The following is an 8,369-nucleotide window of genomic DNA, read 5'->3' as shown; positions in this document are numbered from 1 at the left end:
TCTACTAGTTCTCGTACCTGATAATGCTTTTGTGGGACATGACTCAGCCTTGGCAATGTATTTGAAATTCATGATGTTTTGTACTAAACTATGTTGCTTCCGCACACTCAAACTTGGTTTGTAATATTCTATTTCAACTCTGATGGATGTAATCCGAATGCTACTTGTGAAATGTTGTAACGGATGATGTGTTGTGTTGAATCACTATGATCTTGGTTTGTATGTCGAGAGTTGGTTGAAATCCTTTGTGATTTCTGGACTACCGGGATTATGGGAGCTTAAGTACAGGAATTTGATCGCTTCGGTGATTGTTTTTGTACTTACGTTCTTATGATTTGGTCAGTTCTGTTACAATAACAGCAGGCGCTGGCACCATAGTATCTTATACTGTCGGTGCAGCACAGCAGGTAGTGAGAAAAATGGCTCATGAATCATTGGAGTGGGCGCATACACCCGCTTCTCTTCAAGGTCAATTTCTCAAGCTACCATGCTCCCCCTCATCATTTTATCCTCTAGGAAGACAGCGTGTCTCGTTTTCCACAAACTTTGTATGTCTATCTGGACAGTAGAAACGAAAATATTTTGACTTTTCTGGGTAACCAATGAAATGGCAACTTACTATTTTGGGATCTAGCTTCCCAATATTTGGGTTAAATACTTTAGCCTCAACAGGACTCCCCCACACACATAAGTGGTTTAGTGAGGGTACTCTTCCTGTCCACAACTCATACGGTGTTTTGGGCATCGACTTACTTGGTACTCTATTGAGAATATAAATGGCGGGTTTTAACGCCTCCATCCATAGGCTCATCGATAAGGTGGAGTAACTTATCATACTGCGCACCATATCCATCAGGGTACGATTGCGCCTTTCAGCTACTCCATTCTGCTGAGGTTCGCCCGGTGTAGAATACTGGGCTACTATGCCATTCTCCTGTAAGAACCTTGCAAAAGGTCCAGGAACTTGGCCATATGGGGTATGCTGACCGTAGTACTCCCCCCCCACGGTCGGACCTGACTATCTTAATCTTTAAATTGTGTTAGTTTTCAACTTCTGCCTTAAATATCTTAAATTTATCCAATGCTTCTGTTCTTTCTTTGATTGGATAAATATAGCCATAACGGGAGTAATCATCTGTGAATGTTATGAATGAATCATAACCATCCACACTCTTTACAGGAAATGGACCACAGATGTCTGTGTGAATAATCTATAGAATTCTTACACTTCGTTTGGCATCTTTCTTAATTTTCTTTACATACTTTCCTTTAATGCATTCTCTGCATTGTTCTAAATCTGAGAGCTCTAATGGAGGAAGAATATCATTCTTAACTAGTCTTTCTATTCTCCCCCTCGAAATATGGCCTAAACGACAGTGCCATAATTTCGACAATGCATTGTGAGCTCTCTTCCTTTTTTTTGTTTACATCCGTAGACGAGGATACATTCACATTGTCGCACGCAACGTTCCCATCATCGCATACAACATTCATATCATCATGTAGTGATAACAAATAAAGCTCATTTTGTAAGATAGCAAGACCAACACATGCATTATTAAATGTTATCTTATATTTGCCATTTCCAAAATGGCAATCATATCCATCATTGTCCAAGCATGAAACACTAATTAAGTTTCTTTGTAACGAGGGAACATAAAGAACATCTCTAAGTATAAGTTTGAAACCATCAACAAGCTCTAGAGAAAGATCGTCAACGGCTTCAACTTCTGCTTGGACTCTATTTGCTACTTTAACGTGTCTTTCGCTTCTTTCCATAGTCCTCGTCGAACGGAATCTCTATAAAGAATTAGCAATATGAACAGTTGCTCCTGAGTTAATCCACCAAGTAGATTTTGAATACTGTACATATAGGGATTCATTTATGAACGTAATAATATTCTCATCTTTCTTTGCTATGATCATCTTTAAGTAATCGGGACAATTTTTCTTATAATATCTCGTCTTCTTGCAATAGAGACATTGATCTTTCTCTACTGTGAACTGGTTCTGCTGAGGCTTATGCAGCATGAGACCCTTTTTTCTTTGACTTTGAGGAGAAGTTATCATTATTATTCTGTTTCTTATTGTCTTTCAAATAATTGATAGACATTATTATTCTGTTTCTTATTGTCTTTCAAATAATTGATAGAGCCACCATTGGCAGCTTTTATTCTCTCCTCTTCTTGCACACACATAGCCATGAGCCTCTCCATGTTCTATTTCTCGGGTTGTATGTTGTAGTTGATAACAAAAGTGTCAAACTCGTTTGGCAAGGAAGCAAAAATCAGATGGCTAAGGAACTCATCCTTGAGAGCCAGATCCATTGGTTTTAGCTTAGATGCCAAATTGCTCATCCTTAGTATGTACTCTCTAATGCCACCATTATCTAAGTAGCTCTCTGTTACCAGCTGCTTTATTAGTTGGGTAGCATATGTCTTTGAAGAGCCACTGAACTGACTCTTTATTCTTTCGAGATACTCGGTGACGGTGTCACACTCTGGGATTGAGCCCACAATTACAAGCTCAATTGTGTTCTTTATCACAGCCAAACACTTCTTGTTGGCAGTGACCCACTTTCTATGCTCAAGGTCATAGGACATTCTTTGGGATGCAAAATCCCTCTCTCTGGTTGCCCAAGCGACATCAGCCTTGTTTGTCTCCCTCACCGGTGCCACAGGCTCTGTGGGACATGGTGTGGTGACTATCCAGTCCACCTCAGCCAAGATGAAGGCCAGGTCAATCTTTTTCTTCCACTCAGTGTAGTTATCACCTTTGAGAGTGGGGATCTCTTTGATACAACTCATCAAGTTATATCCGCCTGAAAAAACAATTCATATAGAGTGAGAACATAAATAATAACAATAACAATTGCATGTCTTAGTTCCAACGTTGATCAAAATTAAAATATACAATTGTCCTCTACACTAATTCTACATCACCATTGGGCAGAAATAGAATTAATGCAAGACAAAACATCATAATATTACCATTCATCAACGTTGGTCAGAATAATAACAATATTATAATCAATTAAAACATATCCATTTTTAAAATTAAATTATCTCATTGGTTCGAATTTAATAATAAAAATAACATCTTTAAATACGCAGCGGAAAAATAATCTCAATCTAGTGAATTTTACCCACAGGAAAATTCTCTTTTCTATTTTCTTTAAGCCATTAATCAATTTCCAGGAAATAAACATTTACTGGAAAAAGAAAAAAATGAAAACTGATTCATTTCTTTACTATTCCTATGGCCCAAAATGGCAAAGCGGCCCACGGCCCACGCCCGCGTGTGCGCTATCCCGCACTCTTACCCACGCCCAGGTTGCAACCTGGGCCTAGGCCGAGATTTCGACCTCGCGCCCTCGCCCGCCTGGGCCGAAAGGCAGCCCGCTCTATCTGAGCCGTCCGCGCCGATCCGACGGCCGTCCGCGCCCGTCGCAGGATCAAAAATGGCGACCGTCGCGGCGCCCTTGAACCCTAGCGCCATTCTGCTCTTTCCTCTCTCTCTCTCTCTCTCTCTCTCTCTCTCTCTCTCTCTCTCTCTCTCTCTCTCTCTCTTCGCCGCTCTCTCTTCTCTCCTCAGCACAGCAGCACTGAGCGAGCAACCGAGAGCGACGACGGTGCGCGCTCCCCAGCGGGTGAGCGTGCCGCCGTCGAGCGGCCTGGTCGCGGCGCCTCTTTGGCCAGAGCCCGGCGAGCAGCACCCCGGCTCGGCCTTCTTCTCCCCGCGCGCCGGCGAGGCAGCAGCGCTGCACAGCGGCGAGGTAGGACTCCCCTTCCCCAACATCCACCTCTGATTTCTTCTCTGTTTCTGTTCGGATTCAACCGATTTAGGATGGGGATCGAAGTTAGGGTTAGGGTTTCATTGTTTTTCTTTTTCCCGAATTGATTGCGGGTTTTAGGGTTCGGTTTAGACGTGAAACCGAGCCCTCCTTCTTTCTTTCACCCAGTTAGGGTTAGGGTTCAACCGAACCCTCTGTTCTTGTTAGACCCGCACTGGATCTAACTTTCTACTTCCTTTTCTAATCGGTTTACCCGTTCTAGATCTAAAACCCTAGAAACCGATGGCTCTGGTACCATTGTTAGACTATAGAATCGTCTAGGAGCGTAGATCTAGCCGGGTACTTCATGTAAAAAGGTAGCATGTCCTAGCACTTGTTCTAGACTGAGAGACAGAGATACAGGGAGGATGGATAAGGGCTGACGAACCTAACACCGCGGAGGGGGAGGGTTCAGAGGCCGCCATCGGGTTCGTCGGGGTAGTCTGCGCACGGGCAGCGACGATCGGTGAAGAGGGCGATGAAGACGTCGACGTCGATGGAGCGGGCCGCGCGGCTGGTGGCTTCCCGTCACTGGCTGCGCCCCTCACTAGATCGGATTAGGGTTTAGGTGTCGGTGGGGAGCACAGCTCAGGTCAACCTCGTGATAAGAGCCGCCGGCCCCCACCTCTTTTTATAGCGCAGGGTGACAGGGGCCCTCTAGACATGATGGGCTGGGCGCCCCCGATAAGGGCGCGAATCAAAGGCCCAACTGAACCGTTGGGTTCAGTTAGAATTAGAGATTAATCTAACAGAATCACCCTGCTGCGATGTAGGAGTAGGGCTATCGCTTAGCCTTACTACATGCTCTGCTCTTGCAGGAGATCGAGGAGAGATCAGAGATCCATCCTTCGCCTTGCTCTTGGCGTCACCTTTTGGGGCCGGGCTTCACGATGGTTAAGGTCACCGCCGGCCAGCTCCGCGCGAGCATGGACAAGAAGCACAACATCAGGAACATCTCCGTCATCGCGCACGTCGATCACGGTCAGCTCTCCTTTGCTCTCTCTGTTTGTTCCTTAACCAATGGCGCGTCATTGGCCTGCATATGCATTATGTGACGTCAGGAAACTAACTCGCACATTTACTTGTTGGTATTCTTTTTGGTACATAAAGGATGTTGTGTGAATCTGTGATCGTCAGGTCACTATTGTATTGCCTATGCGTGGAATTAACTATTGTACTACCACTTTGACCGCAGGAAAGTCGACGCTCACCGACTCCCTGGTGGCCGCGGCGGGCATCATCGCGCAGGATGCGGCCGGCGGCGTGCGGATGACGGACACGCGCGCGGACGAGGCCGAGCGCGGCATCACCATCAAGTCCACGGGCATCTCCCTCTACTACGAGATGGCTGAGGACACCCTGGCGCGCTTCGGGGCAGCCCGCGACGGCACCTCGTCGTACCTCATCGACTCGCCTGGGCACGTCGACTTCTCGTCGGAGGTCACGGCAGCGCTCCGCATCACCGACGGCGCCCTCGTCGTCGTCGACTGCATCGAGGGCGTCTGCGTCCAGACCGAGACCGTGCTCCGCCAGGCCCTCGCCGAGCGGATCAAGCCCGTCCTGGTCGTCAACAAGATGGACCGCTGCTTCCTTGAGCTCCAGGTGAGGTGCTCGCTCCCCTCAGTCGGCCTGCTTACTTACATGACTGTGCGTGCGTGTTCTGCTGCTACCCTGCACTGTAGTACGGAGTCCATAGATGTGTGACAGAGGTGACGTGTCGTGCAGCAAAACGGCGAGGAGGCGTACCAGGCGTTCTGCCGCGTGATCGAGAACACGAACGTGGTCATTTCGACGTACGAGGACAGCAGGCTGGGCGACTGCCAGGTGTCGCCGGAGAAGGGCACGGTGGCGTTCTCGGCGGGGCTGCACGGCTGGGCGTTCACCCTGTCCGACTTCGCCAAGATGTACGCCGCCAAGTTCAACGTGGACGAGGCCAGGATGACGGAGCGGCTCTGGGGCGAGCACTTCTTCGACACGGGCACCCGCAGCTGGTCCACCCCGCACACGGGCTCCCCGACGTGCCAGCGCGGGTTCGTGCAGTTCTGCTACCAGCCCATCCGGCAGATCATCCAAGCGTGCATGAGCGACGACGGCGGCGGCAAGGAGAAGCTGTGGCCGATGCTCCACAAGCTCTCCGTGGCGCTCAAGGCCGAGGACAGGGAGCTGTCGGGGAAGGCGCTCATGAAGCGCGTCATGCAGGCCTGGCTGCCCGCCAGCGCCGCGCTGCTGGAGATGATCGTCTTCCACCTGCCGTCTCCTGCCAAGGCGCAGCAGTACCGCGTGGAGACGCTCTACGAGGGGCCCCTCGACGACGCATACGCCACCGGCATCCGTAACTGCGACCCCGAGGGACCCCTTATGCTCTACGTGTCCAAGATGATCCCAGCCAGCGACAAGGGCAGGTTCTACGCATTCGGCCGGGTCTTCTCCGGCACGGTGGCAACCGGCACCAAGGTCCGCATCTTGGGCCCCAACTACGTGCCCGGCGGGAAGAAGGACCTCTTCCTCAAGACGGTGCAGCGTACGGTCATCTGGATGGGCAAGAGGCAGGAGTCCGTCGAGGACGTGCCCTGCGGCAACACCGTCGCCCTTGTCGGCCTCGACCATTTCATCACCAAGAACGCCACGCTCACCAACGACAGGGCGGTGGACGCGCACCCCATGAAGGCCATGAGGTTCTCCGTCTCGCCGGTCGTGCACAAGTCCGTGGCGTGTAAGAACGCCGCCGACCTGCCCAAGCTCGTGGAAGGGCTTAAGCGCCTCGCCAAGTCGGACCCCCTTGTGGTGTGCAACGTCACGGAGACCGGTGAGTACGTCATCGCGCGGCGTGGGGGATCTCCATCTAGAGATTTGCCTCAAGGATCTGCAACAGGACTTCATGAGCGGCACCGAGATCGTCGTTGGCCCGCCCGTCGTCTCGTACCGCGAGACGGTTCTAGCCAGGTCGTGCCGCACCGTCATGAGCAAGTCGCCCAACAAGCACAATCGGCTGTACATGGAGGCCTGGCCGTTGCAGAAAGAGCTCGCCAAGGCCATCGACGACGACGAGCTCGTCGGCTGCAAGGACGACACTAAGGTCCGCGCCAAAGTCCTGTCCGAGGAGTTCGGCTGGGACAAGGACGTGGCCAAGAAAATATGGTGCTTCGGTCCTGAGGCGACAGGGACCAACATGATGGTGGACATGTGCAGGGGAGTCCAGTACGTGGGAGAGATCAGGGACTCGGTGGTCGCCGGCTTCCAGTGGGCCTCCAAGGAGGGCGCGCTCGCCGAGGAGAGCATGCGCGGCGTCTGCTTCGAGCTCCGCGACGTCGTGCTGCACGCCGACGCGATCCACCGCGGCGGCGGCCAGATCATCCCCACGGCGCGGCGCGCCATCTACGCCGCGCAGCTCACGGCGATGCCCCGCCTCATGGAGCCCGTCTACCTCGTCGAGATCCAGGCGCCGGAGAGGGCGACGGGGAGCATCTACAGCCTCATGAACAAGAAGAGGGGCAGCGTGATAGAGGAGAGGCAGAGGCCGGGTACTCCACTGATCAACTTGAAGGCCTACCTCCCTGTCACCGAGTCCCTCGAGTTCACTGAGAAGCTACGAGCCGAGACGTCCGGCGAGGCATTCCCGCAGTGCGTCTTCGACCACCGGGAGGCCATCAACTCCGATCCGCTAGAGGAGGGATCCATGGCAGCGAAGCTCATCGGCGACATCAGGAAGAGGAAGGGTCTCAAGAACATGATCCCCCTATCCGAGTTCGAGGATAGGCTTTGAGTTGCCCGTTTTTTTATACACATGTTATTATGTTAATTAGATCTGGGTGTAAGTTACGTTTACTGCATTGCTCGTTTTATTATTCGTTCAATAGGAAAATTTCAGTTGTATATATAAGTGTAGTTATAATGCTAAAGCCTTAATGAAATATGTCGGGTGTGAAATAGTTTGTTCATTTAACCTTCTTAGGCTAATTTCAATGGGGATTTCATGAAGTTTCATGGACATTAAATACGCTGATATGGCACTGTGTTTATGAAGAGAGAGATGATAAGAATTTCATGGGAGTAGAGAGAGTTTCATGGGGATGAAACTCCTCTGCACTGTTTCCAAAATATGAGTATGTTGGAAACTGAGACATGAAATTGCCATTGAGACTGGCCTTACAGCTCTTAATATCAGTTGATTGTCAGGTGTGAAATACAGATCTTTTTTACGGCGCCTTCTTATATCAGTTGATTGTTCGTTTTGCTTAGTATAAACAGACACACCAATTCAAAAATATCCTTTGTCAAGCAATTTATAAAGGTCCAAACACAAATAAGATTCCATATAAGAAGTCAGAAAGACAAAAATATCCAAATAAATTTGAACCAAATTCTCTATAACTGAATGAGCATTGTAATCTTTTTCTACGACACACATGAGATTATGAGAGGTGTATATCATTATATTAAAAAAAAGATTCTAAGCCACTCAGACAACCCCTTAAAATGGGCATTGTAGTAGTACAAGCCTGATAACAAAACAATGGGGCAGATGAATCTTATAATC

At 49.6% G+C, this 8,369-nt stretch overlaps 1 pseudogene; it reads left to right on the top strand.

Moving 5' to 3' along the window:
* Nucleotides 1–4,722: 4,722 nt before the first annotated feature.
* LOC136452881 (elongation factor 2-like) lies at nt 4,723–7,595 on the top strand (annotated as a pseudogene).
* The last annotated feature ends 774 nt before the right edge of the window (nt 7,596–8,369 follow it).

This window comes from Miscanthus floridulus, chromosome 5, assembly GCF_019320115.1.
Source record: "Miscanthus floridulus cultivar M001 chromosome 5, ASM1932011v1, whole genome shotgun sequence".
Lineage (NCBI taxonomy): Eukaryota > Viridiplantae > Streptophyta > Magnoliopsida > Poales > Poaceae > Miscanthus > Miscanthus floridulus.
Note: the sequence above shows the minus strand (reverse complement) of the source record. Positions and strands in the feature narration are given on the sequence as shown.